The following is a 13,233-nucleotide window of genomic DNA, read 5'->3' on the forward strand; positions in this document are numbered from 1 at the left end:
GAAACACAAAAGAATTCCATATTACTTCCATACAATTCTGTTGGCCTATTTAAATAAGTCAGATGCAGTATAACAGAGTAGCATTCTAGCTCAAAAGAGCAAGTTTGTGTTTGTTGTGTTTTTCGCTCTTTTTTGGTTGGTTGGTTGTTCATTTGGTGTGTGTGTATATGTATTCATGTGTGCCAGTTAGAGAGGGCGTGGGTGGAAAGGCCTCCTTCATCCCACGGCCAACAACACTGTGAGTGCTCACTTTTGAGCGCCTGTGGCGTCCGCAAAACCATGCCACTCAACTTCTGAAAGCAAAGAACATTCCAGGCATTCTAAACATTGTTTTGACTTCCTACCGCACAACATTGCTGCTTTTTGTGACACAAAAAGCAATATTGTCAGATAACAGGGCACAATGAAGCCTGGGTGGCCATCAGCAAGCAAGAATTTGTAGAGAGAACAAATATAATATTGCTTGACTGAATAAATACACCACAGTCACAGCATCAATCAAACCAAGCATGGCAGAGCGGTTTAGGGACACTTTTATTTAGCCATGTTTTTATTTTCAGCTGATCCCTGCGTTAAATAGTTCTGTCTTGTCTGTCTACGTTTGTAATTACTTTGGAGGGGATGAAATTTGAGCTTAACCAAATGGAGTTGTCATTGCGTAAAGGACAGCTCTTTAATCTACTGAAAAAAGGGCACCATAAAAAAAAATCATGCTGCTGCTGTACACATGATACACAGAATAACTTGCACTCTGTGCACCTACTCGAGCCTTTTGCCAGTAAAAAGATCTATATGTTCAGTTCTGACAGGGCTGGTGCTAAACAACACTGACTGTACATCTGGAAATAATATGATAATGGAGTGGAATGGAGTTGTTGCTATGGATGCAGTTTCCCGCTGATAGCACATGGCGTTTGCAGCTTGGCCTGAACTGTGGCTGTCTGGGGCCACTCAATGAAGAACCTCCTTATAAATTCTCAATTCTTTTCTGATATTCTAAACATCAGCATAAACACTATTTGTTTGAAAGTTTAGAAGCACTTGTAATATTTTAACAAATAATTATACAACAGTAGTTTTTTTAGTAGGATTATTTTTATGATATATGTTGTTGGGAGTGAGCTTTACACGCAAGAAATATCAATGCTATATTACTATTACTATATTATTATGTTATAATACCACCTTTATTAGTGAAATAAAATGTTGTATATATTATTGCATTAATATATTATATATCATTAAAACATAGAGAGGAGCCAGTTGAGGTGGTTCAGGCATCTGATCAGGATGGCCGCCTCCTGGTGGGGGTTTACCAGGCATGGCCTACCTAATCCCGCTGGAGGGATTATATCTCCAACTTGGCCTGGGAGTGGCTTGGGGTCCTCTGGAAAGAGCTGGAGGAAGCTGTGGGGGACAGGATCGTCTGGGATTCTCTGCTCTCCCAACTGCTACTGCAACCCTAGCTGGGTTAAGCAGTTAAAGATGATGAATGAATGAATGAATAAATAAAACACTGATTTCAACTTCAGAGCGGTATGCTAATCCTTTAATTGAAAGTACTGGACATGTTTGTCTTTTCTAGCAGAATGGCATGAGGATATTGGAGCCCGAGCTTCCCCTAACCCAAAACAAACACCTGTCACTCACAGAGCCACACCTGCGGGGGAGCTGGATATCCTGTTGGCAATGCTTCGTGCCCTGTGTAAGGACAGGACAGGCTTGATGGCAGCTCTAATCCTGGATCAGCCCTCAATGTCATGTTTACACACCTAACGCCACTCGATCTCTGGCTCTTCCAGTCGACCTACTTAGAAAAGTCGCTGTAGACTTATAAGGTGGAAGCTACCGGTCTTTTAAAGAACACTGATATACACAGCAAACCGGAAAGGTCGGTCTGTTTGAATTTGATTTATGAAAACTGAAGCACCTCACACCACCCAGGCATGGGCTTATGCAGCCTTTAAATCCCTTGTACTGCGCAACTAGTCAGGAGCTCAGTTGAGCAGTGAGAAGCCAGGCTTTCGGATGTTCCCTGGTCTTCTTTCAAAATGAGCTTAAGAGGTTGCTGTTGTACTAAGTAAGAAGGCTCAACATGGATCTAGGAGACAAGACCACCGTGGTAGCAGGCACGTTTGGTTTGCCATTTAAAGTTTGCGCTGCTTACGTTGGCCTCCCCCCAGATCTCTCAACAGAATGAGGACAAAGATTCCAGCCCAGAACCAAACAAGTCAAAGCCACCAGCTCTTTCCAAAACATCTAATTTTCTCCAAAACGAGACAGGGTCTTTTACTCAACATCGAGAGGCCTGCATGAGTTATGACTGAAGGTTTTTTTGCCAAAACATATTATATACCACTTTCAAGAATTTTCTAACTTTACGCATACAAAAAATATCAGTGCTGTATTATGATTAATAGCACCTTCATTCGAGAAATATCAATGTATTTTCCATTATACGTCAGCTGTTATTTTTTTTAACAACTCCTCATATACAAAATTTTTACAAATGGATATCTAGCATTTTTCTCTAACCCACAGCCATGCACAATGCTAGCAAGAGGCTAGAGTGTAGAGATTGTTGCCCAGAGCAGTTTGACCTGCTTTCAGGCTTGTGAAGTGCATGTGATCTGCCTACTGTTTTATGACAGTGACTTGCTCCACGAGAAGTGGAACAAGAGCCGAGTGCTCTCCACACTTTTCCACCGAAGCAGAGCGGACGGCACATAAAAACAGACTTCCCCAAGCCCATCCCACAAGCATGTAGAAGAGATCTAGACCGAAGCAGATGGCTGGAACCCAATCCACCGACTATGGGCTGCCAGACCTGCTCAGTGTTTTCCCAGTTTGCAAATGTATGAGAGAATTCTAAATAGAATAACAATGAAAGTCCAGTGTCAGCAGAATATAAAGCAAAACCAGGGCTAGGGTAGTACACACGGGGAGAATGCCCAGGTTGGCTGTGTTCGAGGTTGTGGTGGCGTGTGGGCTGGGGTGTGAGACCTTTACACCGGGCTGTCAAACGAGGGGAGATGAGAGCACCATCACACCTCTGTATAAAACTCTCCCAGAGGAGCAGCAGACCGCAGCTACAGAACTCACACAGCGCTCAGGCAATACTGTCATTTTCACACTGTGTAAATGCAAATTTGACCAGACACCGGCGAGGAAAATACATAAGAACCACTTACACCAGGGGTCTTGAACTCAAATTAGCTAGCCAGGTGGTCTTCTCCATGGGGGGCTAGTTAAAAAAATGCCCTTTTTTCCCGAAGGGCAAATTAACAGAGTGTATATCTCCATGACATATACACTCTGTTAAGTGCATGTTTATTAGCAATTAGTTTGTCACTCTTTTGTCACTACTATGATACTAATAGTGATAGCATTATTATTATTTGTATTAGTACTATAAATATTCAGTGTTTAGTAAACCTATTTAGTGTTCAATTAATTCAAGTAAACTTATATTTATGCTGAAGATCATCAGTTGTGCTTCGGACCCCCACCCTGAGCGGAGGAAACTGATGATTGCGAGCGCCTTGAGAGTATTCAAAGAAAACTCAGTCAAAACCTAATGAAGGATGTGTCTTCTGAGGATGCGAGTGAATGATCTACTATTGTCATCATATCTTCAGACTACCTTTTTGAGCCTGTGCGTGAGTTAATATGTAAAGACGTCTTAAGACGTATGGCAAGGTCTGAAATACTCCCGCAAAATCCGACTTACTATGTTTTTTCTCCTGATTCATTAATGCTACTTCTTTCAATTTTACAAATAAATCTTACACTGTGCAGCTTTAATTCTGATACGCTTTATCCAAGACTATGTCATGAATGAATCCAAAGGCAGGTTTAACTATCAGTTGAAATTAGAATAACAGTTACAGCTAAATGGTTTATCTTGTATGCAGTGCTCTATTTTTGCTTTTAACAAACGGTAAACATCAGCCTGAGCTGATTTTATATGGCTTGTGTTGGATAACCAGCCACAGTGTCAGGTGGGTGAAGTAAATCTATCCATCAGATGTAAATAGCTGCAGAAAAACGGGAAAAAAAATTATTTGTGGGCCGGATATAAAGATAAATTGTAAAATGTGATGGGCCGTGTAAAGCTGGAACTTGTACTTTGAGACCCCTGACTTACACTGATGTCTTTAACCTGCCTTTTTTATGTCTGATTGTTTCTACAGATCACTAATGCACTAATGAGGAGGCCTGATCTGAGGATTTCAAGTTTTTTCATTAAGTCATCTGCCCACAGTACTGAAAACATGTCCCACCGGGATCTAAAATTTGCTGCATTTCTAGGAACACATCTTCTAAGAGAGAGGTTCTCAATCCAGGCCTGATGGACACCAAGCTGGTTCACATTTTTGCTCTGATCCAGTTTCTAATTACCGTAACTTTCAATTTATTACACTTTTCTTATAACCTTATGACTTCCATCTTAAAATAGTAATTAAAACAGAACCTAAAACACAATCGGATAATTATGGCAGCTGATTTAGTGTGTTATTAAATTATGTGGTGACATTATTGTATTATTTGCTCAATTTATAATGTCATAGAAAGCATATTATAAACAGCAATACTCCATAACATTATGTTCAAAATTGATATTACCTTACTGAATTAAATTTTATTACATTATCAGCAGCTTAGGACACTATAAGTTTTTATAACGGTGCTATTATATTATGCATATTTATTACATTATGAGCAGTTATTACAATCTGAGTTGCTAAAATGTTTACACTTGGTGTAGCTGCGTCTTGACTTGTTCATGATGTTAGCCATCCGATTAGCCCCAGATGTGTGATGTAGCTAATAGGCTCTAATAGGGGCGTCACTTCATCTAAGCCTGTACTTGGCGCATCTGGGGGCATGGTCCCCTAGAAGAATTTTTTTAATGGCCTCAAAATATCTGTTCATCATAAACGAGTAGCAGCAGCTAGAAAATGTATCCAAAAATGGCTATTTCGTCAAACTGGCGCACATTAGATCTATCTCTTTGTAGTTTGCATAAAGCACAAAGCTAGTATGACTTCAACGCTATATCCATCCACTTAGACACAGATTAAGCAAAATAACTGAAGTTGAGCAATGTTATCTCCTCTCTCTTAGACTAGCTGCAAGCTTAAAAATATTATTCAAATCCACAGATTACAGATCAGTTCAGTCTCTATAGGTGCAATCAGAGTGTGATTTTGCTCTGTAGGCATGTTTAATAAGCTAGGTGACAGAATTTCATGGTCATAGTGACAAATACTTTCTCATTTAAGTTCAATATAATTCATTATTAATTTTAATTGAAAACTTAAACAACTCACTCGCTTTCTTGATTGCTAACCTCCATCAGGTCTGCTTCTTCAGTCCTGTCAGTCTCCTTCAGCTTCTTTCTCTCCCTCTCTTCCTGTGTTTAGTAATACATTATTTTATAAAACTCAGATTTACAAAAACTCAAGAAAATAATGAGAAATCAATCAATTTGTTTATTTTAACTGGTAAATATATTTTCATCTAGTCTTCGAGCTGCCATCTCTTAATTGCAGATTCAATATACAGGTTAAAGATTTGAGGGATATGAAATTGCATTATGATCAACACCATTTGACCTTTTCACTGATAACCTACTGTAAACAACAACATATGGCAAACACTGGCATCATTGTTTCCAAATACTGAAGAGAAATATAAAAAAACAAAGAATATAAAGAGCTGTAAATAATGTTATTTCTAGTATGAAGTGACGTTTATCAAATTCCTAAACTAGTGGGCTTGTCAGCTTGCTAGCTAATGTTAGTGTTAGCCCAACCCCTTTTCTTTACCTCACATAAACCCAAAGATAGCAAGCTAACAAACAACAGGGTAAAATCCCGATAGCCAACTACGCTGACCATAATTTGCCACAAATCCATATCGTAAGTGGGCATCTTCACTCTGTAACTACTTACTGTTTTACTCTGTATATTATACGTCAGGTTGCCAACTGACCTGCAGAGCAAGTAAAACCATAGACCCTCAAAACCAGAAACCCCCAGGACTGACATGATTGGCTTACAACTTATGAGGTCTGATATGATTGGCCAAGTGGAGGTTCCACTTTTCACGTTACGTTAGTGTGGAGGAGGGGGCAGAGTCTAGCGTCACATGCAGGACAGAGAGCCAGTCATGCTGAATCAATGGGCTGACTGACTGATGGTGATCACCTGTGTGTTGTCTAAGCCAGCCTATTTATTGTCATGTTTTTTCCTCAGTAGGTAGTCAGAGAGACCAGAGAGAGATGAGACATGCTGAGACGCAGCGTTAACTTTGGAAGAAAACTGGAAAGCGAAGACGGAATAAATCCTTATTTCGTTTCTAAGCTGAAATAACTATTCATTTCATTTGCATGTAAAATAAAAGGAGCTCTGCATCTCCAAAATCCTGATTCCTGTGTCCTCACTCCCCACAGCCTAACCAAGGGTTGTCACAGTTAGTAAATCTCCGGTAGCACAGCAGAGGCGGGCCTGCATTAGAGCAGCAGCAGCGCCTCCCAAGGCTGTGCCCTGCTACTACAGTATATGGTGAATTTGGAGATGATGGCACAGTTGAACAACTAAGAATAAATGAGAATAGACTATAGATCATTTGAACTAGTAATGTACATTTATTTGGGAAGGGGGGGCTAAATAACATTTAGGGGGAGCTAAAGCCCCTGGCATTCTTGCCTAGCGATGCCCCTGAACGAACATGAGAACTGGTTGGGAGTCCCTGAGAACCCTATAGGAAAGCATACCAATGTGGAGAATGGCTAATTGGAGAAGAAAAACTCCTGGCGAACGCTACCATGCACCACCTTCAGGCCTTCAGTAGAGTGCATCCGGTTTTCAGGAACAGACAAATCACATTAGCAAGGCAATTTATCAATGATGAGAGGAAGGCCTTTCTTTTGAATGGCAGTGTGATGATTAAACAGTGCTGACGGGCTTTTATTTCACTCACCACAAGAATAGTAATAACCACACACAGATATCCATCATCATTAGCTGCAACTCTTTCAAGAACAAAGTGTTGGAGTTAACTGTTAACTGTTTTCTTTGGCTCCACTGCTTATGTCACTGTGACAGCTGTGATTGAGGAAGCTGGTGGGGTGTCTGGCAGCTTGTTTCTATGGAAAAGACAGCTGTGGCAACAGCATCCTCCCCAGACACGCACAGGCACACACCAGTGCACATGCATACACCCCACCCTCCATCAGCCAGGCTCTCACAGGTACAGGGAGGTGTCATCACAAACTCTACAAAGTCAGTGACCTGTGACCTCGGGCGAGCTGACATCTCTGACAGGCCTTCCTTTGTGGGTTGCTCTCTCGTGTTGTTTATTGAAAATGGCATTTTACCTTGCTTGGACTGGAGAACTGCTGTTGAAGTAGCCTATGGAATATCATACCTGACTAAATTCCAGTACCAAAATCCAGAAGTGTAAAAAGGCTTTTGCTCACGTACACAGGTCATATTTTCAGGCAGGTTTTCAGAGATGTGTTACCAATTATTAACACTTGGGCTCCACCTGGTGGTCACAGAGGGACAGTCCAAGAGGCCAAAGTGTAGGTCTTACTGCAAAAGAAGAAACAAAATAGACCTCACTTTTACTTGCAATTAGCAGGAACAATACAAACAGAGCGCATCGCTGTGTTTTCTCTTTGCAGATCTGCTCCAGTAGCTGCTTTGGAACATTCTGATCCCTGTGTATCACCATCCTGACATTTTCTGGCCTTCTTCCCACAGCAGGCCACCGCCAGTGGATTATCCACCTAACCTCTGACTGGAAGCCTACTCAATGCTAGAGTCTGCAAGATGAAGCTTCTGCAAAGAAAAAAGGAGACACGCGAGAGAGAACGCCGCGCTCACGCGCATTCTGGATCCAGTCAATGTCAACCCTGCTCTAAGAGGGCTGTCTTAATTGACAGAGCTTTGTTCCACATAGGTTGTAGAGGGACACTGAGGGCATGTTGACATAGTACCTTTAATCTTTGTGTCAGCGATGCTTCCTGTGTTGTCTGTTCTCTGTAGTGCTTGTTTCCTCCGCTGGCTCCTGTCACACTGCTCTGGCTGTGCAGTCTCAGTAGAGCTTTCATCCCAAATTCACCACACGCTGTTATATTGATATTAATGGTGATGAGGAGTCGGATTTTTACAGTCAAGAAGCATCAAGAGGATGGAATCATTACATCACTGAGCTATTGGCCTTTCAGCAGACCTCTTGATGTTATGTGTTGTTTCTAAAATTCCTCCAAATTTGTGCAACTGAATAAACGAAATGCTAATAGCTTTATCTGGTAGTCTCCTTTCCCCTGTACTACAATTAATTCCAGATGTTTGTCAGAGCTATTTGTAGCAAAAATAAAATGAAACTGAATATAAGAACTAAGATTTGCATCATTTAGAGTATTAAGAACTATTTAGGTTTTATGTCCATGGTTTTTCAAAGGTGTCCTACACCCTTAAAAAACACGCTTCTTCAAGGGTTCTTTAGCAGAGTTCTATATAGAATCTTGTTAAAAATGGTTCTATATAGCACCAAAAAGCATTCTTTTATTGTTACACTCTTAAAAATGATGGTTCTTCAAGGGTTCTTTAGTAAAGAAAATGGTTTATATAGAACCATGAACACTCAAAGAACCCTTTGCATGATTAAACGGTTCTTTGCATCATGAAAGGGTTCTGAAGAATGGTGCTGTAGATGGTTCCATATAGAACCTTTTTGAAAAGGGTTCTATATAGTACCAAAAAGGGTTCTTCTATTGTTACAAGCTTGACAAGCTTTTTGGTGCTATATAGAACCATTTTCAAAAAGGTGCTATATAGAACCATATACGACACATTCTCCATCAGTCTGAAGAGCCATTTCACCATGCAAAGAACCCTTTAAGCATGAAACGGTTCTATATAGAGCTCCATTATCTTTACTAAGGAACTCTTGAAGAACCATCTTTTTTAATAGCGAACACGTGGACTTGCATGTGTAAATAAGACACGTGACGCTCTCACTGAGATCCATTCCTGTTGGCACAATAATGGGACACTAAGAAGAGAATAATTACGTGTTAGGGGGGAAAAACGACGGAGCAACAGGAGACTATTTCGAGTTTTAGTTCCACTCAAATCCTCATTTGCAGTGATAGACTGATATTCGCGGGAGCGTTTGCCCAATTTACATACGAGCGCGCGCCAGCGGTGTTGCCATGGAGACCTTCATTACGCGGCCCGCTGACTGGCTGAGAGAATCATGCGCCCCCCACCTTTTGAATTGCGCCCAGTCAACTGATAACTGACTACGGCAAACAGTGAGGGGCAAACAAGCGGACACTGAGTGAAATTAGCCGTTTTCTCACATAAATATCTCTCCCCGGCCTCCCCGCCTGTCCTGGTCCTGATTGGTCTGGGGTGGAAGTCACACTCGGTGAGGCAAAACAAATCAAACCCGCCGCTGACTGTGTTTCAGCTCGACGCCGAGTTCGGAGCCGTTCTAAGAACTCCACGCGTGCCATGAAGAACGGGCCGCGAGCGGCTGCCTGGCAACACGCCATTAGCTGTCGAGCCTCGCGCCTGTGGCTTGACTCGCGCATGCGCGTGAGCCGAGCGAGGAGACTGAGTGCAGTAGGTAACGCAGGAGTCGGTGTGGACAAAACAATCAATCAGATCCGTTTAGATCTGACCAGAAGCCCCTGCAGCGACACCGTTCAGAGAGAGTTAGTGCAGCGGTAGGAAACACAGCTGACACGTTATTAGAGCGGAGAGAGATGCTGATTAATGTACGGTGGCCGACAAGGCCCCTACAATTAAAAACACATTGTAAACTCTTAAACGTATGGAGCCCTGCTGGTGACATCCCGTATAAACAAAAATAATGCGTGGCCACGACTTAGTAAAGCATGGGAATTAGATAATTAAGTCGTGGCCATGACTTAGTAAGGTGTGGGAACAAGATCCCAATGCATAGCCTTAACTTAAGGTGTGAGATAATAAAGCCTTGACCACAGTTTAATAAGGCATGATCTCGTGGCCATGACTTAATTATCTCATTTCCATGCCTTACTAAGTTGTGGCCACACATTATTGTTATTTATACAGGATGTGACCAGATTCTTAGATGCATCGCGATGCGGACGTGGACGATTCTGAATCGATTCACAAATTCGATTCGATTTTCTAAGTTTTGATTTATAATGTAATGTTGACGGAACGCAAAAGGCGGAACTTGGAAGTGCGGAAGTGCAGCGCCCGGACAGTCTGTGGCGGCACATAACAAAAACACAACTGGGTGAGCGAGAAATCCGACCGGCTCCCTCTGCATTAAAAGCCAGGTTAGATCAGGAGTCACAACCCAAATGATAAGAAGAGCCATTTTGTTCTTTCAACAAAAGTCAAACCACCTTGGGAGCCACAACATTTAATGTCCAGTATGTCTCAGTATGTGATAATGTCCTAGAATAGGCTAAAAATATAAACCAAAACGCAGATTTTCTTTGCTCTGCTTTAAGCTTTAGCTATAGCTGCTTTCCTCCCATCTCCGCTAGAAAACTTTTCCTCAAAAGTAGAACCATTTCTTGTAAAATGTCTCTCAACGTTGGACTGTTTTACGAGGCTAAAGTCGCTTCTCATTCACCAGCTTCTCATTCACCAGCTTCTTGTTCGAAATTTTCCCATTCCACCTCAAATTCTGCCTGAGGCGCCATTTAAGGTGGAATGAGGAAATTCGAAACTTTTTAGTGTTTGACAGTCTCTCATTGCAGGTTTAACATTCCAGGAAACCAACTGTGCTGCTTATAAATGCGAATAAGTCCATTCGTCTCCAAATGTTTGTCTTAAATCTCTTTTTTTGCCTTTTCATTAGCAACTAGCTAGGCGAGACTGCGTTGAGAACCAGGGCTTTTGCGCTATGTTGCACACTTTGGAGCCGAGATTTAGCGTCCCTTCTCGAAGATATTTTACTGACACAACGAACCCCCCCCCACTCTCTACAACGAGACCATGAAAGAAAATGGGTAGGACAGCTGTAACGTGCCGCGTGGACATCCATTGCCACTGGATCTTATGTCACCATAACAGCGCATTTTATCGCAGATGAGTGGCATCCAATGTCTCGTGCTCCAAACAAGAGCAGTGAATGAGAGCCTTCTAGTTCACTTGCCACATCATTTCCATTTGTTTTATTAATAAAAGATATTGGAAGTAAATTCATTATGGATCATTACAAATACTTTGCTTTAAAAGTACCAAGTCCTCACACAGTGAGAAAAAAGAAATCCTGTATAGAAAAAAAAGATGCATCAAGATGCATTGATAATCCTTTTATAATCGCATCAGAGCCCTCGGAATCGTAATCGAATCGAATCGTGAGGTGCCTAGAGATTCCCACCCCTAGAAAACACTTTTGTCAAAATGAGTACACCTGAACTACATTTCACAAACGCACTGCAAATACAGAAAACTATGGAGCCCTGCTGGTGACATGCCATATAAATAAAAAATAATGCATGGCCACGACTCAGTAAGGCGTGGGAACCACTTAATTATCTTGTACCCATGCCTTACTAAGTTGTGGCCACACATTCTTTTCATTTATACAGGATGTCATCAGCAGGGCTTCATAGAAAACACTTTCATCAACATGACGACATCGGAGCTACATTTTACAAACGCAGCGCAAATACAGCTTTTTTATGATTACTTACACACTAAATTTAGACATAACACACAGTTTGTGAAGGAGCAAAACCTCATCCCAGATCTGCACTGTGACAATAATAATTCTCAGCCTCACACTTTTAGCAAAACACTACATACTGTGTTTTGCGCACCACTAAACACACTTCTCTACATTAGACACAAATCTAACATGATCACTTCTTTGCTATTTCAAAGCATCACCTTTCACAGCTGTGAACCAGTTAATCAAACATGGCCGTCAGGCGTTCAGACACTTAGAAGCTTAATTGTAAACTCATCAATCTTGCATAAGCACTATAAAAAGGCAGGAGGTGATTTTTTTATCCATTCTTGCTTTTTGTCTCTACAAATGTTTTTGCTGTATTTATGTAATATATTCTATTTAGAAAATGTTCTGTTTTGAATTTCAGTGCAAAATGAACCCCTTGAAAATGCCTGATGTTACAATTTGGAGAGGAATAAAATTTGTCATCAGTGTGCAGGGTTGGGATGGAATGGAATATAATTATTGGAAATATGTATTTAGAGTACAGAAATAAAGTATCTCTATTCAGTCCAGGTTACATTTTGTAAAGGCCATTGATGCTTGTTTTTAAATCAGCACACTGCATGTAGCAAACAAGCTCAGAAATGTTTCTGGAAGACTCAAAAGGGATGGAATATCGATGATGGGAAATCACTGACAGAAGTAGATAAGACCACAGACACTCAGACACTCGCATCCCAAGTTCATGGTTAATCTGGCTGGCTAGTTTGCTATCTGACATGTCACAGCTGTACTGTGGTAGTTACCTAGTATAGTACAGTTACACTCTACAGATAATTCCCTTTACGATACAGTGATAGTAATAATCGGCTCAATAAAAGTTAACTTACTTTTATCAGAAACATCTGGAAACATCTCTGTTCTGTTGTGACTGGCTTATCAGCATTTCAGAAGCTGCATGTGTTTTCTGTATTCACAGCATATTTGTGAAATGTAGCGCAGGTGTCATCATTTTGATGAAAGTGTCGTCTGAGTTTGCAGAGTGTCTCGAATTTGCAGCACGTTTGTAAAATGCAGCTTCTGTATTCTCATTTTGGTGAAAGTGTTTTCTGCGTTTGCAGCTCATTTTTTATTTGCAGTTTGTGGGGTTTCTCAGCCACCGTACTAAAGGACTGAGTGCGCTAGGTCACAGTACTGAGAGGTATTAGACTATTAGGGTTTTGCAAAGGTGGATAATACTAGAGTAACTATACTTCATTACCAGAGGTGGGTGGAGTAGTATGGAAGCCTATACCTGCCAATTAAAACAAAAATCCAGCACCTATTTTTTATTATTAAATGAATTGCTATGCCATTGTTTTGAGACACTAAGTCATCATTTTATGATTCTGTCTCATTAATATGAGATGATAAATTGTTATTTTGTGATAATAAGTCATTATTTTGAGATGTCTTCTAATTATTTTGAGATGTTTTATGAATTTTGAGATGAACTAAAAAGAAACCATCTCAGAATAATGAGAACATTTC

The sequence above is a fragment of the Colossoma macropomum genome, unplaced genomic scaffold, assembly GCF_904425465.1.
Source record: "Colossoma macropomum unplaced genomic scaffold, Colossoma_macropomum, whole genome shotgun sequence".
In the NCBI taxonomy this organism is placed as follows: Eukaryota; Metazoa; Chordata; class Actinopteri; order Characiformes; family Serrasalmidae; genus Colossoma; species Colossoma macropomum.